Source organism: Elephas maximus, chromosome 1 (genome assembly GCF_024166365.1).
Source record: "Elephas maximus indicus isolate mEleMax1 chromosome 1, mEleMax1 primary haplotype, whole genome shotgun sequence".
Taxonomy (NCBI): domain Eukaryota; kingdom Metazoa; phylum Chordata; class Mammalia; order Proboscidea; family Elephantidae; genus Elephas; species Elephas maximus.
In genome coordinates, this window is record NC_064819.1 from 172431864 (window position 1) to 172459276 (window position 27413).

General features: G+C 39.7%; 1 long non-coding RNA gene across 1 annotated transcript; it reads left to right on the forward strand.

Annotated features, from left to right (window-relative positions):
• Nucleotides 1–27413, forward strand: LOC126071290 (uncharacterized). The gene is made up of 3 exons (XR_007516334.1): nt 1–205; nt 367–513; nt 26468–27413. It is a non-coding gene; the product is annotated as an uncharacterized LOC126071290 (long non-coding RNA).

The following is a 27413-nucleotide window of genomic DNA, read 5'->3' on the forward strand; positions in this document are numbered from 1 at the left end:
GAAACGGCTGCGACTCTCACAGAGCGTTTTTTTGCTTCCATGTTATTTACAATCTCACCATAAAAGAAAGAACGTATAGCTGGGTTTTTGGAGGTTATACAGTAGTGCAGAAGAACAAGACACATGGACTATATGAAGTCTAGAGATACAGGTCTTGGGGGAAGAGAAACTTTGAGCTTAAATATCTACCATCTGTTACTTCAAAGTGAGCAAGGTCCTTGGGAAAACAAGAAGGGGCATTCCTGAGCAATTAAATGTGGTTGGTCTGCAGGGGTGTATTTAATTATAAGATTTCCAGAAGTTTTGGAACTATGTCCAGGCTTCTGGGGAGTTGTTTAATTTTAACACCTTTCTTTGTCATTTCAGAGCCAATCCTTCTGCTTTCCAGTGCCTGGGCGCTGTCTCTGACTGTGACATCTGTTTTCTACCCTTAGTAAGAGCCAAGGGGGCATGACCACCCACTCACAGCCGCCCTTGGCAGAAGACCCTAGGGAGAACTGCACCGGGGCTGAAGTAAGTAGTACATGCCCCGGCTTCCTCTAGGCCCAGTCTGTGCTTCCCCCCTACAGCCCCCCCTCCTTAATTCCCATCTTCTCTTGTTTTAATTTCTACTTATTTTCTTCCTTCCTTCCCTGACATTTAAACAGCTCCAATGAAATCATGCCAGATGTGAATGCTTTTTAACTGATGGGCTCTAATCATCATGTTACCACATTCTACATGTCCCTGCAAAGTAAGGCTTGGCTTTCAGAGAGGTTTCATTTGTTCATTTACCAATAATTACTGACCGTTCATTATGTTCTAGACTCTAGGGAAACAACAGTGAATAAAATAGCAATGACCCCTGCCCTTGTGCTTATGGCCTAATGAGGGAAGCAGATGATAAACAAAACAACCAAAAATGTAGAAAGTTAGTGATAAATACTAAGCAGAAACAATAAGGCAATGAAGCTGGCACAGGAAGTGTTGGAGCAGGAGTGAGTGGGGTTGAGATTTTACGTGGTGTAGCCAGGGAAGTCCTGAGAACATGGCATCTGCACAGAAGCCTGAAAGAACAGTGGGAGAGACAATGTCAGGGAAGCACATTCCAGGTCAAGGAGAAAGTGCATGCCAAGGCCCTGGGGTAGGAATATGCCTAGCAAAGTCGGTGTGGAGGGAGTAGGAGGGTTGCTGTGAGGATTAAATGTATATAAAGTGCTTGGCATAAAGATCTAAAAAAAAACCCGTTGTCGTCAAGTGAATTCTGACTCATAGCAACCGTAGAGGACAGAGTAGAACTGCCCCATACAGTTTCCAAGGAGCACCTGGTGGATTTGAACTGCTGACATTTTAGTTAGCAGCCGTAGCTCTCAACCACTACGCCACCAGGGTTTCCAGCATAAAGATAGCCCTTGATAAATGATAGTTATAATTACAATAGTCACTCATCAGATGTTTATGGTTGATTGGTATAAACAGGCGCATGGTTACCTGGCCCAGTAGGACCAAGTCTGTTCCTTAACCTCGAGAGGAGTGTTTTGTTACACCCCATCAGCATCCCTAGCATTTCTCCCTCAGTAGGGTGGTAAGGCCATTGCCCAAGCAAAAAAGGTGTTGCTAAGTGGATTTCCTTTACCTACCATAAAAAAAAAAAACCTGTTGTCTTCAAGTTGATTCCAATTCATGGTGACCCCATGTGTGTCAGAGTAGAAGGGTGTTCTATAACCTTTCAATGGTTGATTTTTCAGAAGCAGATCTCCAGGCCTTTCTTCTAAGGCACCTCTGGGTGGACTCGAACCTGCAAACTTTCAGTTAGCAGCTGAATGTGTTAACCATTTATACCACCTGGGGACCTCCTGCCTACCATGTGACAGTAGATCTCTTAAGTGTGGTCCCCAGACCAGCGGCATCAGCATCACCTGGGAACCTGTTAGAAATGTGAACTCTCAAGCCCATCTCCAGACCTACTGTCTTAGTTATCTAGTGCTGCTGTAACAGAAATACCACAAATGGATAGCCTTAACAATGAGAAATTTATTCTCTCACAGTCCAGGAGGCTAGAAGTCTGAATTCGGGGCGCCAGCTCCAGGGAAAGGTTTTCTCTCTCTCTGTCGGCTCTGGAGGAAGGTTCTTGTCATCAGTCTTCCCTTGGTCTAGGAGCTTCTCCTCACAGGAACCCTGGGTCCAAAGGATAGGCTCTGCTCCCAGTGCTGCTTTCTTGGTGGTTTGAGGTCCCCAAGACTCTCTGTTTGCTTCATTCTTTCATACCTCAAAAGAGATTGCCTTAAGACACTACCTAATCTTGTAGATTGAGTCCTGCCTCATTAATATAAAAAAATTTCCAGTCTCATTAACATAGTAGAGAGATGATTTACCACACAAAGGAAAATCACATCGGATGACAAAATGGTGGACAATCACACAATCCTGGGAATCATGGCCTAGCCAAATTGATGCACATATTTTTGGGGGACACAATTCAATCCATAACACCTACTGAGTTGGAAATCCTGGAATGGGGCTCAGTGAGTGTTTGAACAAACCTCTGAGTGATTCTGATGTATGCTAACGTTTAAGAATCACTGCCCCAGAGTTTCTGCTCTTAAGTCTTCCAGGGCTGGGGAAGACTTCAGTACGTCACCTCAGTCATTTCCTTTGTTCTCTATGGAACCACATTAGCAGAAAGACAGTTTGTTATTGTTATTTTAAGTTTCCTGAGATGCCATGTGAGATGTCTATGGCTATTACTCCCCAGGCTCTCTAGATAAAGCTCATCTGCCCCCCTAGACTGATGTCACTGAGTTCTGAATGAAAGCGGCTCCAGCTAGGCTCTGAGATCCACCCAGAGGACTTCCTTCACCCCAGTTACTTCCTCCAGCACTTGCAAAAATGGCACTGGCTATTTCTGAGAGTTATTTCAAGTTTAATTATTATGGAATTAAAAAAAAAAAACTTTGAGGGTCAAGATAGGTCAGCTTCAGGTTCTCAGACAAGACATAGCATTTCTTTCTTTCCCTGCGCCAGGAAGATCTTATCTGGCTGTTTACTGTGGATTAGATGAAGCTCGATGCTCTAGGAACTAGGGCCACTTCCAGTTCTTTTCCAGCATTGAATGGCAGTGATCTGGTCTTTCCATAGGAAGTGGTGTGGCTGCCTTACAATAATAGCTCTATTGGTCCTCCTCTGTAATGATTCAGGGGTGGGTGGGCTGAGGAGAAATGGGGAAGGGTAAAGCTTTTGAAAATACGATTTCGTTCTGAACCCTCTGGTGAATTCTGTTGATCTAAGGTGTGGTTCTCAAAGGTTAATCCAAAGCAGAATTACCAGGGCATTTTGTTTAAGATGTGGTTTCCTGAGACCCTAAAACAAGTTCTTCTAATGCAGGTGGTCCCTCACATTTTTGGAAACCCAGGGAAGACACAGACTAAATTTTTTAATTTCACAGAAAAGTTCCTTCATAATGTTGGGGCTGCTGCCTCTCAAGAAAAATCTCCTACTATTCTCCTTTTCTGATTTAGGATAGTATTTACCTTTTTTCAAGGGCGAGTGTGAATAAATACTCTTGGAAAACTTATATAAGTTTTCTTCTGTTTCTAATTTACTTTGCATCTTTATTAGGAATGTCAGCTGAATTTTACAAAAATTATCTTCAGTATTGATTTGATAATTTTTTAAAATTTAATCTGTGATATAATACATTATGTTGATAGATTTCCTGATATTGATTCACCCTTGAATTTCTAGAATAAGCCCTGCATGGTCAAGGACACTGCCCTTTGGCTATATTACTAGATTCTGTGTAAAATAAAATCTGTCACACTTTTTATTTTTGAATTATATTTTTATTAAGGTAAATAGTTTTTAAAAATCAAATGGTTCCGTAAAATTTACAATGTAAAAGTGTTGTCCTCGCCTTATCCCTATTTGTCCCTCAATTCTCTCTCTGGAGGACAACCACTGGCCACTTTTAGATCTGCTTTTCTGGTATTTGCTCTCCCTTTCCTATAAAACATGCTTGTCTTAGTTTCCCAGGGCTGCCATAACAAAATACCACAAAGTGAGTGGCCTCAAATAGAAATTTATTTTCTCACAGTTCTGGAGGCTAGAAGTCTGAATTCAGGCCTTGGCAGGGCTGTGTTCTTGCTCAAGGCTGTGCTCTTCCTCCGTGGGCTCTAGGAGAAGATTCTTCCTTGTCTCTTTTCGTTTCTGGTTGTGGTTGCTGTTGTTGGTTGTCTTAGAGTGGATTCCGACTCATGGTGACCTCATGTCTGCAGAGTAGAACTATTTTCAAGGCTGTGACCTTTCAGAAGCAGAACCCCAGGCCTTACTTCTGAGGTACCTCTGGGTGGGTTTGAATGGCCAGCCTTAACTATTTGTGCCACCCAGGGTAGTCCCAAGCATTTCTTGGCATTCCTTGACTTATATAGGATCCTCACATGCTGTCTTCCCCCGTATGTGTCTCTGTGTCTGTTCTGCTTTTTTTTTTAATAAAACACCACTCAGAAGGGATTAGGATTAGGATCCACCTTACTTGCTGTGACCTCATTAACATAACAAAAGAAAACTCTTTCTAAACAGGATCACATTCAGAGGTACAGGGCTTATGACTTCAACACATCTTTTCTGAGAACACAATTCAATCCATAATAATGCTAGTATAGCTATTTCTTGATTTATCAATTTTAAAAACAATTTTATTGTGTTTTAGGTGAAGAAGTTTACAGGACAAATTAGTTTTCCATTCAAAAATTTTATGTGCATATTGTTTTGTGACATCAGTTGCAATCTCTGGAACTAAGCATCAGCACTCTCCCTCTTTCCTTTTCTGTTTCTACCCGGGGTTCTCTGTGTCCATTCCTCCAGGTTTCCTGTCCCTTTCTGCCTTTTGATCTTTGCTTTTGGACAGGTGTTGCCCATTTGGTCTCGTGTATTCTTGATTGAACTAAGAAGCACATTCCTCATGTTTGTTTTATAACAACAACAAAAACCAAACCCGATACTGTTGAGTCAATTCCGACTCATAGCAACCCTATAGGACAGAGTAGAACTGCCCCACTGAGTTTCTAAGAAGTGCCTGGTGGATTCGAACTGCCGACCTTTTGGTTAGCAGCCGTAGCTGTTAACCATTATGCCACCAGGGTTTCCATTTGTTTTATAGCCTGTCTAATCTTCGGCTGAAAGGTGGATTTCCAAAGTGGCTTCAGTTCTGAGTTAGCAGGGTGTCCAGGGATTCCTCCAGTCTTGGGGATTCCTCCAGTCAGTGCCAGACCAGTAAGTCTGATCTTTTTTCGTGAATTTGAATTTTGTTCTACATTTTTCTTCCGCTCTACCCAGGACCCTCTATCGTGATCCCTGACAGATGGTTGGTGGTGGTAGCCAGGCTCATTTAGTTCTTCTGGGCTCAGGCTGGTGGAGGCTGTGATTCATGTGGTCCATTAGTCTTTTGGACTAATATTTTCCTTGTGTCTTTGGTATTTTCTTCATGCTCCTTTGCTCAGAATGTGATGGGACCAATAGATGTATCTTAGATGGCCACTCACAATCTTTTAGGACCCCACACACTACTCACCAAAGTTGGATGTAGAGCATTTTCTTTATGAACTATGTGCCAATTGACCTAGATGTCCCTTGAGACCATGGTCCCCATACCTCAGTCCCAGCAACTCAGTTCCTTAAGGTGTTTGGATGTGTCTAAGAAGATTTATCAATTTTTGATGTCATGTAGTGACCTCCAACTATGGAATATGAGGATTAAGTTTAAGGGGCCCTGGTAGTGCAGTGGTTAAAGTGCTTGGGTGCTAACCAAACTGTTGGTGGTTTCAAACCACCAACAGCTCTGAGGGAGGAAAGACATGGCTATCTGTTTCTATAAAGATTACAGCCTTGGAATCCCAATGGGGCAGTTCTACTCTGTCCTACAGGCTTGTTATGAGCTTGAATTGACTCGCCAGCACACAAGAACAACAAACCCTACACATTCATGCATGCACGCACGCACAAAGGGGCATACTCGCATACAAACACACTCTTCTATTGTGCAATCCTCCCAATGTAGTTACATTATAATTTTGATTGGTTAATGTTCAATTTATATTATTAAGACTATGTAAATAACATCCCAAACTAATCATGAGATGGACTACAATTAAATTTCCTTCATGCACAACTTTTGGTTTTCTTTAGTTTTAATAATTTTTCATAATTATTTGCCATATTATTTCTTATAGTAATTTTACTTTCTTAATTTTCCTGTATACTGATCACTGAATAAGGAAGGCCGAAGAAGAGTTGACACCTTTGAATTGTGGTGTTGGTGAAGAGTATTGAATATGCCATGGACTGCCAAAAGAATGAACAAATCTGTCTTAGAAGAAGTACAGCCAAAATGCTCCTTAGAGGCAAGGATGGCGACACTGTGTCTTACATACTTTGGACATGTTGTCAGGAGGGATCAGTCCCTGGAGAAGGACATCATGCTTGGCAGAGTACAGGGTCAGTGGAAAAGAGGAAGGCTCTCAACAAGGTGGATTGACAGAGTGGCTGCAACAATGAGCTCAAGCATAACAACGATTGTAAGGATGGCTCCAGACCAGGCAGCGTTTCATTCTGTTGTGCATAGGGTCGCTATGAGTTGGAACCGACTCGACGGCACCTAACAACAACAACACAGCTGATCACTAATTCACAGGCACGTTCTCTGACAGAACAAAAATCTCATCTCTATACTTCCAAACATCAGATATTCTATCAAACTTATTTTTTTCAAAATGATATCACATCTGGTGTCTTCTGTCCTGCTCCAATCTGGACAGATAGTTCTCTAGGCCTGCTGTACAGCTGTATTCCTAAAATCTCCCTTTATCTTCATCCAAGGGATTTCATTCCTCTCTCTCCTAGAGTCCTTACTTCCTGTCTTGGTTTATGCTCACATTTTGATGGTGCACATCTTCTATTAGCTTCCTGAAAAAGAACACATGGAAGCTAAATTTTTTAAGATCATGAAAGTCTGGGAAAAAATCTTTATTCTGCCTTCATATTTGATGGTCTCTTTGCCTGGGTATAGAATTCTAAACTGGAAATGAATTACCTGTGAAAATTCATTATTTCCTATAGAGAAATTTTGCTATTCTCATTCCCGATCTCCTGAATGTGGCCTGAACTTTCACTGGTTGGTACCTGGTGATATGCAATTTCACAATGATGTGCTTTGGTGTCGGACACTTTTAATCCATTGTTCTTGGCTCTTGGTGGACTCTCAATCAGTTCTGGTAATTATTCCCTCTGCTTTTTCTGTTCTCCCTTTCTGGAACTCCTGCAATTCAGATACTGGAGTTCCTCAACTGATCCTTGAATTTTGTTGTATCATTTCCTTTATATTTTCTCTCGTCGTTATATTTTCTTGGAGATTTCATCAACTTTATTTTCGAACTAGGATTGCCAGATAAAATATAGGATGCCCAGTTCAATTTGAACTTCAGATAATTTAAATATTGTATAGGACATAGTTGTACTAAAAATTACTCATTGTTTATCTGAAACTCAAATTTGAGTGGGCACCTTGTATTTTTATTTGCTAAATTTGACAACATTACTTCCAACCCTTCTATCGAATTGGTCCTTTTTTGCTATCCTGTTTTTAATATCCAAGATCTCTCTTAATTTTTCTCTAAATGTTCCTTTTTTTTAAGAGAATTTATTATTTTTTTTATAGCGTTTTAGGTTTACAGAAAAATTGTGCACAAATTGTGCGCAAAGTAAAGAAGTATCCCATAAGAAAGGGGCTATTAAACTATTAAATGTTTAATAGCCTCTTTCTTGAATATGGGGCCCCGGTAGTGCAGTGGTTAAGCATTTGGCTGCTAATCAAAAGGTTGACAGTTCGAATCCCCCAGGCACTCCTTGGAAACCCTATAGGGCAATTCTACTCTGTGGTTTAGTGTGCTATGAGTCAGAATTGATTGCAACGGGTTTGATTTTTTTGGTTTCTTGAATACAGTATCTTCTCTTTTTTTCTCTAAAGATATTGGGGAATTTTTTAAGTTTTCTTTTGCTCCCTTCATTTTTTTCCCTTCTTTCTTTTTTTAAATTTCTTTTTAATCTTTGTTTCGGTCTCTGCCTTTTATGTTAGATTTCCTTGCATGTCTGGTGATCCTTGGCTGTCTACTTATATTTAAGAATGTGCACTAAAAAGATGATTGTGAAGTATGGGGGAACATGTTGATTAATGGGCCTCTCTGTCCCACTGTCTCTTTCATTGGGAGTTTCTGTCAGTATCATTCAGTCTTTTCCCCAGGGCTGGTCAGGTCCCCAAAGAGGAGTCCTCTTCCTGGGAGAAATAAGCATGGCTAACAGTATTTTGAGAGGTGAGACATGGAAGATCAGGGTCCACTTTTCTGTAGTTAGTCTTTCTCATAATCCCCATTTTCAGTGTGATATCCTTGCCTCAGTGCATTTGGTGCATTGGTGTCCCTGAGTCCAGAGTCCCTCTGATTCAATCTCTCTAGAGAGTCTTTTGCCAAGAGGCGGTAGAAAGCCGTTCATCCTGCGAGGGAGGTGGCCTGGGAGCCCAATAGCTTAGTATGTAGATTTTAAATCCATGTTCCTGTTTTACAGCTCTCCTTTCCCCCCTTCCCCAATTTTCAGAGATATTTCGTTCCTCCAGTTACTGAACACTTCTGAGGACGACCTCGCTTCTGGCTTGGTTTTCAGCTTTCTGTGGTCTGCTGAGTCAGTTATCACTTGTACATCTCTTTTAAAACTTCCAAAATTTTGTTGCTATTGCTCCTCTCCTGTTCTTTTTGTCCTTAAGCTTTTTTTTAACCCATTTACTACCATTTTATTAGGATATTGGGAAAGAGCAGTAGTCACTATTTCTGTTGGCTTTGTGAGGTTTAATCAGAAGTTGCTAGTATTTCGTCTAGAAATTTGCATCCATTCATAAGTAAGATTACTTTATAAATCTCTATTTTTGTAATATAATTTATCAGGTTTTTGTATTACATTTTTGCTGGCTCACAAAATGGTTGTATTTTATCTTGTCTGTGGCCTGGAATAGTTTAAATAACACAAGAATTATCTGTGTTAAAGGTTAGATAAAAACACGGCTATATAGAGTCATCAGGTTCTGATTCTCTTCAGTGGTAGATTTTTAATCACATTTCTAATTTCTTCTGCTGCTGATCTGTTGAAGTTTTCCTCTTGTTCTTGGGTCAATTTAGTAATTTATATTTTGTTAGGAAGTCATCCATTTTAATTAGGTTTTCACATTTGTTGCTCTAAGTTTCTTGCAGTATTCTCTTATCATCCTTTTAATCTTTATTACATCTTCTTTACTGTTCTTAGTAAGTATAGTAAAGGAGATGTTCTTGGAAACCCTGGTGGCATAGTGGTTAAGAGCTTTGGCTGCTAACCAAAAGGTTAGCAGTTTGAATCCACCAGGTGCTCCTTGGAAACTCTATGGGGCAGTTCTACCCTGTCCTATAGGGTCTCTATGAGTCAGAATTGACTCGACGGCACTGGGTTTGGTTTTTTTTTTTTACTGTTCTTAATCTTGCACATTTTTCTTCTTTTACTCTTTTTTCTTAGCAGGCTCTTGAGGGATATATCCACTTAATTGGTTTTTTTTGAACAACCAGCATTTTGATTTACTCTTTATATATTTGCATGTATATATACCCAATACCTATATTTGTCTTCTGTTTGAGCTTATATCTTTGTTATTTTCCTTCTTTTGGTTTATGTTATTGCTCTTCTTCTAAAATCTTAAGATGTATATTTAGTTCATTTATTTTTCATCTTCTTTCCTTAAAAATGAATTCATGTAAAGCTATAAATTTTCCTTTGAATAACTTTTCACTGTGTTCCGTAGGTTTGACATGAATTGTTTTTTCTTTGCTTTATAATTTGCAGTTTTTCTTTGAATTTTCTCTTTGATTCACCTACTGTCTAGTAGAGTGTTTCTTAATTTCTGAATCATTTAAGAATTTTTGTCATCTTATTGTTTACTGCTATTTTATTAAATCATGATTAGGTTCTGTTAGATATCACTGTTAAAAAATGTACTTCCTTTATCACCAAGTACAGAGTTGATTTTTTCTTCTTTTTTAGTGTTTCATGGACACAACAAAAAATGTACATTTTCTATCTGAGAGCTGCAATGTTTACATATAGCCATTAAATCAAATTTATTGATCATATTAATCAATTCCTTTATATCCTTACTTTTTTTTTTTTAAATCTACTAGTCGTATTTAACCCTGGGAGAATATATTGACACCTCCCATAACATTGCATTTTTTGTTAGGTAGTTCTTGCATTTCTGATTGTTTTTGCTTTACAAGTTTGGCTTTTATGTTATTTGGTATATATTAGTTTTGACTGTTATATTTTCTTTATAAGTAGTGCCTTCTATCATTACATTATGACCTCCCTATAATACTTTTAGGAGCCCATGTGGCGCAGTGGTTAAAGCGCTTGGCTGCTAACGGAAAGGCTGGTGGTTCAAACACACCAGCCTGCTCTGTGGGAGAAAGATTTGGCAGGTGGCTTCTGTAAAGATTTACAGACTTGGAAACCCTACAGGGCAGTTCTACTTTGTCCTATGGGGTCATTATGAGTCAGAATCGACTCCACAGCACTGGGTTTGGGTAGTGTTTTAGCCTAAAATTCCAACATATGTAATATTAATATTTCTACTTCTACTTACTTTTTGGTTAGGTGTTTGGCTGATAACCAAAAGGTTAGCAGTTCAAATCCACCGGTTGCTCCTTGGAAACTCTATGGGGTAGCTCTACTCTGTTCTATAGGGTCACTATGAGTCAGAATCAACTTGATGGCAACAGGTTTTTGCTTAATTTTTCTTTGCATTTGCCAGGCTATATCTTTCCCCACCACTTGATTTTCAACTTTTGTTTATTACCGTGTTTTAGATGTATTTCTTATATAGATAGGTTTTTTTTTTAACCTAATATGATAATTTGTCTTTTAGAGAAAGAATCCCATCTTCACATTTTGCATATGACTGATACACTTGACCTTATTTCTTTCATCTTATGTTTTTCCATAATTTATTTCATTTTTTTTTCTTTTCCTTATTTTATCTGGCTTGAACAAATTATTTATTCCATTTTCCTTCCTGACACATATTTCTCTATTAACATTTGAAAACAAGATACTAATGATGTCACCAATATGCATCGTTTCCCCCACAGAGATGCTTCAGCTCCCCCCTGATTCCTCCCCCCGCCCCCGCCCAATAAAATGAGACCTTTAGAATCATTTTATGTTTTGGGCTGAATTTTGTCCCCCCAGAATATGTGTTGTAAATCTCAACCCCTATACCTGTGGTTATAATTCTATTTGGAAATGGGTTTTCTTTGTTATGGTAAATGAGTCAGTATTAGTGTTTTAAGTAGGGTGTGTCTTAAATCAGTCCCTTTTGAGATAGGAAAGAACAGATTAAGCAAGCAAGCGCAGATGGGGGAAGATAGATGCCATACCACCTACCATGAGATCTTAAAGGAATGAAGAAACAGAAGCTGAAAAGAGACCTTCCCCCAGAGTCAATAGAGAAAGCAAGCCTTCCCCTAGAGCTGGTGCCCTGAATTCAGACTTCTAGCCTCCTAAACTGTGAGAAAAAACAAATTTCTGTTTGTTAATGCCACCCACTTGTGTTATTTTTATTATAGCAGCACTAGATAATTAAGACATTTTACTTTCTCCCTCTTCTCCTCTCCTTAGCCCAATGGAATCTTTTTTATTTCTCCCTGTCTTTCCACCCACCAACAGTTATCATTTTTTCACCGAAGCTCCCATCCCTTCCCTCCCCCAGTTCAGGCACTCCTCTTGCAGCTTTACTTTGCTGGGAATGCGTTTTGTTTGTCTAACTGACTACCCTCTCTCTGGCTGCTGACCCCTCTTAAATAGGAAGTTATTTTTCTATTTGAGCTTATCATGCATTCTGAGTGGTGGGAGTCTCAAAGATGGCAGAAGGTGAAGAAATCTCAGTTGCACAGGCCAAATGTAGAAGCTGCCAGCACCCTGAATAGGTACCCGAAGGAACCCCCTGTCCTGCAGATTTCTCATACAGCACCAGCCTCAGCTTAGAGGACTCAGCTTTCCCATTCAGCTCCTTCTTGGCCCCTTGGGGTAGGGAGGCCCAGCATAGCCACATTACATTTGTGTTGGTCTTGCCCTGACTGCCCACCTGTTTACAGGATGCCTTCCATTCTTCACTCCTGGTCTGTGACATTATGCTCTTGTCACTTGCCCCTCTTACTGGGAGGAAGAGCCTCACAACTTGTGCTTGTTGTTGTTGTTAGGTGCCGTCGAGTCGGTTCCGACTTATAGTGACCCTATGCACAACAGAACGAAACACTGCCCACTCCTGCGCCATCCTTATAATCGTTGTTATGCTTGAGCTCATTGTTGCAGCCACTCTGTCAATCCACCTTGTTGAGGGTCTCCCTCTTTTCCACTGACCCTGTACTCTGCCAAGCATGATGTCCTTCTCCAGGGACTGATCCCTCCTGACAACATGTCCAAAGTATGTAAGACGCAGTTTCGCCATCCTTCCCTCTAAGGAGCATTCTGACCACACTTCTTCCAAGACAGATTTGTTCATTCCTTTGGCAGTCCATGGCATATTCAATATTCTTCACCAACACCACAATTCAAAGGTGTCAACTCTTCTTCGGTCTTCCTTATTCATTGTCTAGCTTTCACATGCATATCATGCGATTGAAAATACCATGGCTTGGGTCAGGTGCACCTTAGTCTTCAGGGTGACATCTAGAGGTCCTTTGCAGCAGATTTGCCCAATGCAATGCATCTTTTGATTTCTTAACTGCTGCTTCCATGGCTGTTGATTGTGGATCCAAGTAAAATAAAACCCTTGACAATTTCAATCTTTTCTCTGTTTATCATGATGTTGCTCATTGGTCCAGTTGTGAGGATATTTGTTTTCTTTATGGTAAGGTGTAATCCATACTGAAAGTTGTGGTCTTCGATCTTCATTAGTAAGTGCTTCAAGTCCTCTTCACTTTCAGCAAGCAAGGTTGTCTCATCTGCATGATGCAGGTTGTTAATGAGTCTTCCTCCAATCTTGATGCCCCGTTCTTCTTCATATAGTCCAGCTTCTCAGATTATTTGTTCAGCGTACAGATTAAATAGGTATGGTGAAAGAATACAACCCTGACGCACACATTTCCTGACTGTAAACCATTCAGTATTCCCTTGTTCTGTCCAAACAACTGCCTCTTGATCTATGTAAATGTTCCTCATGAGCACAATTAAGTGTTCTGGAATTCCCATTCTTCGCAGTGTTATCCATAGTTTGTTATGATCCACACAGTCGAATGCCTTTGCGTAGTCAATAAAACACAGGTAAACATCCTTCTGGTATTCTCTGCTTTCAGCCAGGATCCATCTGACATCAGCAGTGATATCCCTGGTTCCACATCCTCTTCTGAAACTGGCCTAAATTTCTGGCAGTTCCCTGTCAATATACTGCTGCAGCCATTTTTGAAGGATCTTCAGCAAAATTTTGCTTGCGTGTGACATTAATGATATTGTTCTATAATTTCCACATTTGGTTGGATCAGCTTTCTTGGGAAAAGGCATAAATATGGATCTCTCCCAGTCAGTTGACCAGGAAGCTGTCTTCCATATTTCTTGGCATAGACAACTGAGCAGCTCCAGCGCTGCATCTGTTTGTTGAAACATCTCAATTGATATTCCGTCAATCCCCGGAGCCCTGTTTTTTGCCAATGCCTTCAGAGCAGCTTGGACTTCTTCCTTCAGTACCATCGGTTCCTGATCATATGCCACCTCTTGAAATGGTTGAATATCGACTAATTCTTTTTGGTATAACGACTCTGCATATTCCCTCCATCTTCTTTTGATGCTTCGTGCATCGTTTAATATTTTCCCCATGGAATCCTTCACTATTGCAACTCGAGGCTTGAATTTTTTCTTCAGTTCTTTCAGCTTGAGAAACGCCGAGCGTGTTCTTCCCTTTTGGTTATCCACCTCCAGCTCTTTGCACATGTCATTATAATACCTTACTTAGTCTTTTCGAGCTGCCCTTTGAAATCTTCTGTTCAGTTCTTTTACTTCTTCAATTCTTCCTTTTGCTTTAGCTGCTCAACACTCATGCGCAAGCTTCAAAGTCTCCTCTGACATCCATCTTGGTCTTTTCTTTCTTTCCTGTCTTTTCAGTGACCTCTTGCTTTCTGCATGGATGATGTCCTTGATGTCATTCCACAACTCGTCTGGTCTGTGGTCACTAGTGTTCAATGCATCAAATCTATTCTTGAGATGGTCTCTAAATTCAGGTGGGATATACTCAAGGTCAGATTTTGGCTCTCGTGGACTTGCTCTGACTTTCTTCAGTTTCAGCTTGAACTTGCATATGAGCAATCGATGGTCTGTTCCACATTCGGCCCCTGGCCTTGTTCTGACTGATGATATTGAGCTTTTCCATCGTCTCTTTCCACAGATGTAGTCAATTTGATTTCTGTGTGTCCCATCTGGCGAGGTCCATGTGTATAGTCACCATTTATGTTGGTGAAAGAAGGTATTTGCAATGAAGAAGTCATCGGTCTTGCAAAATTCTATTATTCGATCTCTGGCATTGTTTCTATCACCAAGGCCATATTTTCCAACTACTGATCCTTCTTCTTTGTTTCCAACTTTCGCATTCCAATCATCAATAATTATCAATGCATCTTGATTGCACGTTTGATCAATTTCAGACTGTAGCAGCTGATAAAAATCTTCTATTTCTTTATCTTTGGCCCTAGAGGTTGGTGCATAAATTTGAATAATAGTCATATTAACTGGTCTTCCTTGTAGGCGTATGGGTATTGTCCTATCACTGACAGCATTGTACTTCAGGATAGATCTTGAAAAGTTCTTTTTGACGATGAACGCAACACCGTTCCTCTTCGAGTTGTCATTCCCAGCATAGCAGATTATATGATTGTCCGATTCAAAATGGCCAACACCAGTCCATTTCAGCTCACTAATGCCTAGGATATTGATATTTATGCGTTCCATTTCATTTTTGATGATTTCCAATTTTCCTAGATTCATACTTCGTACACTCCAGGTTCTGATTATTAATGGATGTTTGCAGCTGTTTCTTCTCATTTTGGCTTAGAACCCATCAATGCCCAAGATCTCACTTGCACCCAGCTACCTGTAGGAGTCAACAGCTGTTTAGCTGTAGAAAGAAAGAAATGTTGATGTTGGGGTGGGGAAAAAAGGAATTACATTCAGGTTGTGATACTCCTAGAACCCCCCTCCCCTCCCTATAAATTATTCCATAGCCATTAATCATAGAGGAGGAGTTTGGATTTTGAACAGATCAAGATTTAGAGAGAATAGCTATAGTCCTGGTTCAAAACCTGAATACAAGCCCATCCTATTCCCAAGCTTCAGGCTGGCCTATCTGGAAGACAAATGCCAACAACTGTGGCTCTACACCACATTTTGAGGACCACTGCACCCGGAGATAAGCAAGAGGAACTGCACTTTCACTATAAAAAAAAAAAAAAGCAATCAAAATGGCTTAGAGTAAAAATGTAACTCTTTCTGAATGCTGTTTTATCTGATGAGATATCCACCCCCAATGAGAAATCACTGCCAGTCTCCCCTCAGAAAGTTTAAAGATCAGACTGGTTCTGGAAAGGAAGATTAAGTGAGCATATTTATTAACCTAAAAGGAATTAGGTTTCTGTTTCAATAAAGATTCCCATTAAGACTGAAAGCAATACAGCTACAGCAGTAGCAGCAATAACCACCCACTGGCAGTAGGAAAATGTGCTTAAGTTACACCTGGCTGTGCACCCCATTATCACTTTGCAAAAGGCAGTAACTTGAGGTGCACCTCTGTGGTCAGTGCGTCCTTCAGGTGATGGCCTCAAAGGAATCCTACCTTGAATGCAATTAATACTCCAAACATACATTACTCATGTATCAGCACAGGATGAGAGGATAACAATGATTAATCAACTAATTATGGTAGGCTCTTTTCATCCCATAGTACAGGACTGGTTGAATGTTTTTGTATTTTTATAGTTGCAAATGGAATGGGCAGGCCAAGGAGATTACATTCAAACTATGTCCATCAAGAAGGGTAAGTCTGTATGTTTGTCCCCTTGGGCAGGTATTGCCAGGGCCTACCATACTGGGGTAAGCAGCAATTCAAGAGTCTTTGTCCTGTTTGTCTATTCTAGTATGATGCCAATTCCAATTTTTCTCTTTTAAAAGACTTAAAAAAGAGGTCACACATTGTTAGCCTGTGGATTGCATTCAGCCCTTAGATGTCCAATGCCTTTGTATAATCAATGAAACTCAGGTAAACATTTTTTGTTATTCTCTGTTTTCAGTCAAGGTCCATCTGACATCAGCAATGATGTCCCTCCTGTCCACCTTCTCTTCTGAGTCTGTCGTGAATTTCTGGCTGTTCCCTGTCAATGCATTGCTGCAAACTGTTTTTAATTATCTTTAGCAAGATTTTAAGAGTGTGTGATATTAATAATATTGTTCAACAATTTCCTAATTCTGCTGGGCACAAACATGGGTCTCTACCAGTCAGTTGGCCAGGTAGCTGTCTTCCAAATTATTTGGCATAAATGAGTGGGCACTTCCTGTGCTGCATCCGTTTGTTGAAACATCTCAGTTGGTATTGCATCAATTCCTGGTGCCTTGTTTCTTTCCAATGCCTTCAGTGCAGCTTGGACTTCTTCCTTCAATACCATCAGTACTTGATCATACGCTACCTCCTGAGATGGTTGAACGTCAACCTGTTCTTTTAGGTACAGTGACTCAATATGATTTCCATCATCTTTATGCTTCCCGCATTGTTCATTACTTTGCCCATAGAATCCTTCAATACTGGAACTCAGGGCTTGAAGTTTTCTTCAGATCTTTCAGCTTGAGAAATGCTGAGTGTGTTCTTCCCTTTAGGTTTTCTAACTCCATGTCTTTACACATTTCATTATAGTACTTTACTTTGTCTTCTCAGAACTGCCCTTTGAAATCTTCTGTTCAGCTCTTTTCCTTCATCATTTCTTCCATCTGCTTTAGCTACTCTATGTTCAAGAGCAAGTTTCAGAGTCTCTTTTGACATCCATTTTGGTCTTGTCTTTCTTTCCTGTCTTTTCAATGACTTTTGCTTTCTTCACATATAATGTCCTTGATGTCTTTAAATGCATCAAATTTATTCTTGAGTTGGTCTCTAAATTCAGGAAAGATACACTCAAGGTCATATGCTGACTTTCATGGACTTGTTCCAGTTTTCTTCAGCTTCAACTTGCACTTGCATGTGAGTAATTGATGGTCTGCTCTGCAGTCAGCCCCTGGCCTTGTTCTGGCTGATGATATTGAGCTTTTCCATCATCTCTTTCCACAGATGTAGTCGATTTGATTCCTGTGTATTCCATCTGACAAGGGTCATGTGTATAGTGACCATTTTTGTTGTTGAAAAAAGGTATTTGCAATGAAGAAGTCATCAGTCTTGCAAAATTCTATCTCTAAGGCCATATTTTCCAACTACCTATCCTTCTTCTTTGTTTCTAGCTTTTGCATTCCAATTACCAGTAATTATTGACGTGTCTTGATTGCATGTTTGATCAATTTCAGGCTGCAGAAGTTGGTAAAAATCTTCAATTTCTTCATCTCCAACATTAGTGGTTCATGTGTAAATTTGAATAATAGTTGTATTAACTGGTCTTCTCTGTAGGTATACGGATATTTTCCTATCACAGACAGTGTTGTACTTCAGTATACTGACTAGGCTCCTTCAAATGCTATCCATGACCCCTAGAGTGAAGATTAAGGTTAATTTACACATATGCACATCACAGTGTTTATACTGAATTATTTTAAATTAGCAAAGAGATAATGTTCTGACATATTTTACCTGCAAATTTGACATCGGAAGCCCCTCTACCACTCCCTTCCATCACATTGCTGGAGAAATTATGGAAATAAAATGGTACCATTATTTTTGAGTTTGCATCCCACTCAATGTCCATCCAACCTTTACAGAAAATATATTTGAATGCAGTACAGAGAAAAGGAAGGCACATGAAAACAGGTGGGGAAAGAAATTATCTGGGGACCTAGGAAATTGTTTCAGCTTGAGTTGCTAACAAAATAGAGTTTGCCAAAAAGGACATCGGTAGATAGGATGGGCAAGGGATAGGGAGACAGATGGGGAGAATTCTCTGCAAACAAAGCCCAAGTCACTTCATAGAGGGAGAATTTCCTTTCTGAGCTAATTAACAGAGGCTCATAAGAGCCCTGGCTCAGGGAAAGAACAGAGTAAAAGGGGCCGTTGAGCAAGACAAGATTCATCCTTTATCCCCTCATCAAAGAAGCAAACTGAGTTCTTTACCAGAGTTATTTACCTCTGCAAACAACTCAGATCATTGTTCCCTGGGGTAGGACAATGGCTCACTCAATCAATAAACCCTTGTTTTATCAGTTATAATAACTCATGCCTTGCCCCCTTCTACCTACCATTGACATTTGCTTTGTACAATAAGTTCATGCATTAAAAGGACAGCATAGTTTCATTTGGCATGATCTTTAGGAACACATTCAGTGCTTTCCCCAATTATTTTATTTAACTATCAGTTGATGATGTTGAGGGTCCACTGAAAGTAATGGAGTGGGAAGAGTGATGGGCCAGAAAAAAGATACCCGAGTTCTTGTCCCAACTCTCTAGATGTGTGGCAGCCTGGGCCCTTCTCTGAATTGAGGAGACCTCTAAGGTCTCTTCAGGGATACAGCATTCATTCCTTTGTTGTTGTTGTTAGGTGTTATTGAGTCCGTTCCAACTCATAGTGACCCTATGTACAACAGAATGAAACATCGCCTGGTCCTGCACCATCCTCACAATTATTCTTATGCTTGAGTACATTATTGCAGCCACCGTGTCAATCCATCTTGTTGATGGTCTTCCTGTTTTTTGCTGTCCCTCTACTTTACCAAGCATGATATCCTTCTCCAGGGGCTGGTCCCTCTTGGTAACATGTCCAAAGTATATGAGATGTAGTCTCGCCACCCTTGCTTCCAAGGAGCAAGGCTGTACTTCTCTCAAGACAGGTTTGTTCATTCATTCATTCCTTTAACAATTATTTATTGTGCATCTGTTACATGCAAAGCAATGCTCTAAGCTGTGTCTAGGGGATACAATAGTGAATGCAACAGACAAAACCCCTATCCTCATGTGAGCCTACACTTTAGCGGGGAAAGGTAAACAATAAATACATAAGAAAATAAACACATAATACGTAACATTACAGGGGAGAATGGAAGAGGGTATGTCAGAGAGGTTGGGGTGGCCTTGTTGGTATGTGAGTTCTTTGACGTCTACTCTGAGAGACTTGGAAACCACTGGAGGATTTTGACCTTAATGCTACTGTGACCTCATTCACATTGGGAAAGAATCTCCCTGGCTGTGGATCATAGAGGTTAAAGTGTAGAACAGGACAGGTAGGCCAGAGATGATGGTGGCTTGGACCAGGCTGGTTGCTGTTGAGGTGCTGAAAAGTGGTCAGATTCTGAACAAATTTTGAGGATACAACGAACAAAGTTATGAGAGAAATACAGGAGTCAAGGACAATTTAAGGATTTTTTCAAAAGGAAGAATGCAGAATTTTTTTCTATTTGTTACTGTTGGCGAGAGGAGTAGAATTAAATTTGGCTTGGGACATGTTAAGAATGAGATGCCTATTAACCATCCAAGAGATGTTAAATAGCCCATCGTATACCTCATCTGAAATTCAAGAGGGAGATTTGGATAGAGGTATGCAGAAAGCCCTGAGTGTACCCTGACGGTATCTATTTGGTGTATGCTGGAGATCACCTTCACTTTGGTAGATAGTTTCTATTCTTGTGATGGCAGACAAATACATAAGGTGACCTCCATAATTCCACTTCCTGATGTTCTCACTCTTGTGAGATGCCCTCCCCCTCAAGTATGGGCAGAACCTGTGAATTGAATAGAGTACGGAACAGGTAACAGGATACAAATGATTATGTGTATTAATTATGTGATTATGTTACATGAGATTGTAGGTGCTGTGCTAGAGTCTCTCTCTTCCTTGCTGTCTGTGAGGAAGTAAGTGGCCATGTTGGGGAACCTCATGTGATGCGGCCTTTAGGGGCTAAAGGTGGCATCTGGCCAACAGCCAACAAAAACCAAAGCTCTCAGAACCATGGTGATCCATAGTTTTCATTGGCTGATTTTTTGCAAGCAGGCAGCCAGCCTTCCTGCCAGTATCTCACAATGAGAATATATACCCACCCCAAAGGCTAAAATTTTTAAAAATGTACAATATTGAGTATTAGTGACAATGTGCAACAACTGGTACAACTACTTTAGAAAACTCTTCACCTAATCTACCCAAGCTGAACATACACGTCATACACAATGATAGAGCAAATTTACTCGGAAGTATATGCTCAAGAAAAATTAGTGTAATTGTTGACCAGAAGACATGCACAAGACGCTCGTAGAAGGATTATTTGTAATATCAAAAAAAATGGAAACAACTCATATGTCTATCACTAATGGATAAATACAGTTGGTGCATTCATGCAATGGAACATTATTCAACAATGTTGAAATAAACGAGACTATTGCACACAGCAACATAGATGAATCTCACAGGTACCAGGTTGAGCAAAAGGCGCCTGACTCAAAAGAGTACATACTGTATGATTCCCATTTATGTAAAGTTCAATAACAGGCAGACCTAATTTTTGCTATTGGAAGTCAGGATGCTGATTAGCTTTAAGGGGGAGAAGACTACATAATTAGAAGGGAGCATGGAGGGGTACTCTGGGGTGCTGGTCATGCTCTACATGGGTGATCATTTTGTGATAATGAAATTTGTGCACTCTTCTGTGTAAATGCTATACTCTGATAAAGTAGATAGGTTTTTAATGTCTGGAAAGAGCTGTGCTAGACAACTATTTTTTTAAAAAAGAAATCTCAAGTAGCAGAATAATATTTTTTCATTAACAGTGCAATGGGCACATAGATTTTGTATTTCAAGCAATAAATGTCATACTTGGAGGTGCTGGCTTACTGTCTTATTGCCTTTGGGAGGATGGAGATTGGAACAAAGAAAACTTCAACTTTATTTGAAATGCTATCTTCATTTCATATAAAACTTATGTCTGAAGCAAAAGTAAAAAACTCATAGTTGTTGATTCTGGGTAATAGGAACACAGGTGCTTGTTATACCAGTCTTTGTACTTTACCCCAAACCCAAACCCAGTGCCGTCGATTCGATTCCAACTCATAGTGACCCTATAGGACAGAGTAGAACTGCCCCATAGAGTTTCCAAGGAGCGCCTGGTGGATTCAAACTGCCCTTCACAGCATATAAAAAATGCCTACCCCCTCCAAAAACAAAAACAAGCAAATGTACAGTGCATGAGCGGAGGCAGAAGTGATGCCCATACCAAGGCCTTATTTCCTGTCCTCTAATGCCTTTTTTTAATTATTTTTTTTATTGTGCTTTAAGTGAAAGTTTACAAATCAAGTCAGTCTCTCATACAAAAATTTATACACACCTTGCTATACACTCCCAATTGCTCTCCCGCTAATGAGACAGCACACTCCTTCCCTCCACTCTCTCTTTTAGTCTCCATTCTGCCAGCTTCTGACCCTCTCTACCCTCTCATCTCCCCACCAGACAGGAGATGCCAACAGAGTCTCATGTGTCTACTTGGTCCAAGAAGCTCATTCATCACCAGTATCATTTTCTATCTCATTGTCCAGTCCAATCCCTGTCTGAAGAGTTGACTTTGGGAATGATTCCTGTCTTGGGCTAACAGAAGGTCTGGGAACCATGACAACCAGGGTGCTTCTAGTCTCAGTCAGACCACTAAGTCTGGTCTTTTTACAAGAATTTGGGGTCTGCATCCCATTGCTCTCCTGCTCCCTCAGTGGTTCTCTGTTGTGTTCCCAGCCAGGGCAGTCATCGGTTGTAGCTGAGCACCATCTAGTTCTTCTGCTCTCTGGCTGATGTAGTCCCTGATTTATGTGGCTCTTTCTGTCTCTTGGGCTCATAATTACCTTGTGTCTTTGGTGTTCTTCATTCTCCTTTGCTCCAGGTAGGTTGAGACCAATTGACGCATCTTAGATGGCCGCTTGCTATCGCTTAAGACCCCAGATGCCACTCTCCAAAGCAGGATGCAGAATGTTTTCTTATTAGATTTTTTATGCCAATTAACTTAGAAGTCCCCCCAAACCATGGTCCTCAAGCCCCTGCCCCTGCTACACTGGCTTTCAAAGTATTCAGTTTATTCAGGAAACTGCTTTTGGTTTAGTCCAGTTGTGCTGACCTCTCCTGTACTGTGTGTTGTCTTTCCTTTCACCTAAAATAGTTCTTAATCTACAACTAATTAGTTAATACCCCTCTCCCTTCCTCTTTCCTCCCCGCTCTCTTAGCCGTCAAAGAATATATTCTTCTCTGTTTAAACTATTTCTTGAGTTCTTACAATAGTGGTCTTATACAATATTTGTCCTTTTGCAACTGACTGATTTCACTCAGCATAATGCCTTCCAGATTCCTCCATGTTATGAAATGTTTCACAGATTCATCACTGTTCTTTTATCGATGCATAGTATTCCATTGTGTGAATATACCATCATTTATTTATCCATTCATTTGTTCGTTGATGGGCACCTTGGTTGCTTCCATGTTTTTGCTATTGTAAACAGTGCTGCAATGAACATGGGTGTGCATATGTTTGTTGGTGTAAAGGCTCTTATTTCTCTAGGATATAGTCCAAGGAGTGGGATTGCTGGATCGTATGGTGGTTCTATTTCTAGCTTTTTAAGGAAGGGCCAAATCGATTTCCATAGTGGTAATACCATTTCGCACTCCCACCAGCAGTGTATAATGTTCCAGTCTCTCCACAACCTCTCCAACACTTATTATTTTGTGTTTTTTGGATTAATGCCAGCCTTGTTGGAGTGAGATAGAATCTCATTGTAGTTTTGATTTGCATTCCTCTAATGGCTAATGAACAGGAGCATTTCCTCATGTATCTGTTAGCTACCTGAATGTCTTCTTTGGTGAAATGCCTGTTCATATACTTTGCCCATTTTTTAATTGGATTATTTGTCTTTTTGTAGTTGAGTTTCTACAGTATCATGTAGATTTTAGAGATCAGGCACTGATCAGAAATGTCATAGCTAAAAACTTTTTCCCAATCTGTAGGTAATCTTTTTTTGGTGAAGTCTTTGGATGAGCATAGGTGTTTGATTTTTAGGAGCTCCCAGTTATCTAGTTTCTCCTCTGCATTGTTAGCAATGTTTTGTACACTGTTTATGCTATGTATTAGGGCTCCTAACCTTGTCCCTATTTTTTTTCCATGACCTTTATCGTTTTAGATTTTATATTTAGGTCTTTGATCCATTTTGAGTTAGTTTTTGTGCATGGTGTGAGGTATGAGTCTTGTTTCATTTTTTTGCGGATGAATATCCAGTTATGCCAGCACCATTTTTTAAAAAGACTGTCTTTTCCCCATTTAATTGACTTTGGGCCTTTGTCAAATATCAACTGCTCATATGTGGATGGATTTACGTTTCGATTCTCAATTCTGTTCCACTGGTCTATGTATCTGTTGTTGTACCAGTACCAGGTTGTTTTGACTACTGTGGCAGTATAATAGGTTCTGAAGTCAGGTAGAGTGAGGCCTCCCACTTTGTTCTTCTTTTTCAGTAGTTCTTTCTTGTCTGGGGCCTCTTTCCCTTCCATTTGAAGTTGGTGATTTTTTCCTCCATCTCATTAAACAATGCCATTGGAATTTGATTGGAATTGCACTGTATGTATAGATCGCTTTTGATAGAATAGACATTTTTACAATGTTAAGTCTGCCTATTCACGAGCAAGGTATGTTTTTCCACTTACGTAGGTCTCTTTTGGTTTCTTGCAGAAGTATTTTGTAGTTTTCTTTGTATAAGTCTTTTATATCTTTGGTAAGATTTATTCTTAAGTATTTTATTTTCTTGGGGGCTACTGTAAATGGTATTGATTTGGTGATTTCCTTTTCGATGTTCTCTTTGTTGGTGTAGAGGAATCCAAATGATTTTTGTATGTTTATCTTGTATCCGGATGCTCTGTTGAACTCCTCTATCAGTTTCAGTAGTTTTCTTGAGGATTCTTTACGGTTTTCTGTATATAAGGTCATGTCATCTACAAATAGAGATACTTTTACTTCTTCCTTGCCAATCTGGATGCCCTTTATTTCTTTATCTAACCTAATTGCTCTGGCTAGGACCTCCAGCACAATGTTGAATAAGAGTGGTGATAAAGGGCATCTTTGTCTGGTTCCTGACCTCAAGTGTAATGCTTTCAGACTCCCTCCGTTTAGGATGACGTTGGCTATTGGCTTTGTATAAATGCCCTTTATTATGTTGAGGAGTTTTCCTTCTATTCCTATTTTGCTGAGAGTTTTTATCATGAAACGGTGTTGAACTTTGTCAAATGCCTTTTCTGCATCAATTGATAAAATCATATGATTCTTGTCTTTTGTTTCATTTATATGATGGATTACATTAATTGTTTTTCTAATGTTGAACCATCCCTGCATACCTGGTATGAATACCACTTGGTCATGGTGAATTATTTTTTTGATATGTTATTGACTTCTATTGGCTAGAATTTCCTTGAGGATTTTTGCATCTAAGTTCACGAGGGATATAGGTTTGTAATTTTCTTTTTTTGTGGTGTCTTTAGCTGGTTTTGGTATCAGGGATATGTTGGCCTCACAGAATGAGTTTGGGAGTATTCCGTCCTTTACTATGCTCTGAAATACGTTTAGAAGTAGTGGTGTTAACTGTTTTCTGAAAATTTGGTAGAACTCTGCAGCGGAGCCATCTGGGCCAGGGCTTTTTGTTGTTGTTGTTGGGAGTTTTTGGATTACCTTTTCAATCTCTTCTTTTGTTATGTGTCTATTTAGTTGTTCTACCTCTGTTTGTGTTAGCTTAGGTAGGTAGTGTGTTTCTAGGAATTCATCTGTTTCTTCTAGGTTTTCAAATTTGTTCAAGTATAGTTTTGCATAGTAATCTGATATGATTCTTTTAATTTCAGTTGAGTCTGTTGTAATATCACCCATCTCATTTCTTATTTGGGTTATTTGCTACCTCTCCTGTTTTTCTTTTGTTGGCTTGGCCAATGGTTTATCAATTTTGTTTATTTTTTCAAAGAAACAGCTTTTGGTCTTGTTCTTTCAATTGTTTTTGTTTTCTGTTTCTTTTCATTCTGCTCCAATTTTTATTACTTGCTTTCTTCTGGTGCCTGAGTGTTTCTTCTGTTGCTCTCTTTCTATTTGTTCAAGTTGTAGGGATAATTCTTTGATTTTGGCCCTTTCTTCTTTTTGTATGTGTGCATTTATTGATATAAATTCACCTCTGAGCACTGCTTTCACTGTGTCCCAAAGGTTCTGATAGGAAGTGTTTTCATTCTCACTGGAGTCTATGAATTTCTTTATTCTATCCTTAATGTCCTCTCTAATCCAGCCTTTTTTGAGCAGGGCATTATTCAGTGTCCATGTGTTTGATTTCTTTTCCCAGCTTTTTCTGTTATCGATTTCTACTTTTATGGCCTTATGGTCAGAGAAGATGCTTTGTAATATTTCGATGTTTTGGATTCTGCTAAGGTTTGCTTTATGTTCTAATACGTGGTCTATTCTAGAGAATGTTCCGTATGTGCTAGAAAAGAAAGTATACTTGGCTGCTGTTTGGTGGAGTGTTCCATATATGTCTATGAGGTCAAGTTGGTTAATTGTGGCATTTAGATCTTCCATGTCTTTATTGAGCTTCTTTATGGATGTTCTGTCTTTCACTGAAAGTGGTGTGTTGAAGTCTCCTACTATAATTGTGGAGCTGTCTATCTCACTTTTCAGTGCTGTTAGAGTTTGTTTTATGTATCTTACAGCCCTATCATTGGGTACATAAATATTTAATACAGCTATATCCTCCTGTTTTATTTTCCCTTTAATCATTATATAGCGTCCTTCCTTAGCCTTTGTGGTAGATTTAACTTTAAAGTCTATTTTGTCAGAAATTAATATTGCCACTTCTGATCTTTTTTGATTGTTGTTTGCTTGATATATTTTTAATGCCCTTATTTTTTATACCACACTGTTTAATATCTAATTATTATTTTGCTTCACTGCCTAAATGTTTCATTCATGTTATTTTTGCAACCCAAACCAGATGGCAAATTCAGATCACAGGCTGAGTTACATTTCTCCCATATTTCCCCATGGTTCTTTGCACAGAGAAAGGCATATCTTGAAATAATCAATCAACACTTGAGGGATTTACAGATTGATTGACAGAAGTAATTTGATCATCTTGGACAAGAGAGTTGACTTTCTGTGCCACAAATACCCCATTTGTATGAATTATTTCCTAAGTCCTTTTATATCTATTCCTATATTTCCCTAGGAAGGAAGACCAAAGAAGAGTTGACGCCTTTGAATTGTGGCGTTGGTGAAGAATATTGAATATACCATGGACTGACTGCCAAAAGAACAAACAAATCTGACTCGGAGGAAGTACAGCCAGAATGCTCCCTTAAAGCATTAGAAGCAAGGATGGCAAGACTTCTTCTCACATACTTTGGACATGTTATCAGGAGAGATCAGTCCCTGGAGAAAGACATCATGCTTGGTAAAGGGTCAGCGAAAAAGAGGAAGACCCTCAATGAGGTGATTGACACAGTGGCTGCAACAATGGACTCAAACGCAAGAGTGATTGTGAGGATGACAGAGGACTGGGCAGTGTTTTGTTCTGTTGTACATAGAGTCAGTCTGAGTCAGAACCAACTTGATGGCACCTAGCAACAACAGCTTATTTCCCTATGGGGATACCCATTGCTGTTGAGTGGATTCCAACTCATAGCGACCTTATAGGACACAATAGATCAGCCCCATAGGGTTTCCAAGGAGAGGCTGGTGTATTCTGCCAAACTTTTGGTTAGCAGCCAAGCTCTTAACCACTGTGCCATCAGAGCTCCCGCTAAGGGGACAGGCCTCAACAAATACTTATTGAACAAATAAATGAATTTTACAAAGAACCACACACAAACACACATATTTTCCCCATCTGGCAGATACAAGAAATTTTAGGCTACATGTCTTTCATTTGGCTGTTGAGTCTGGTAAGATGCCAATATCGCCATAGAATTAACACTTTAAAGTGTTATTAGTCATTTACACTTTAGTGTGAAGAAATGAACATGCTAAAGTATAAATGAGCAATTTTGAGCCCTCGGAGTCTGAGAGAGGACAACTGCAAAGGGCCAGAAGGGGAGATTTGAAGGCACCAAACAGTAATAATAGCTCCTTCACAATTTTGCCTACAGCTCCAGAATGTTGAAAAGCAAAATAAT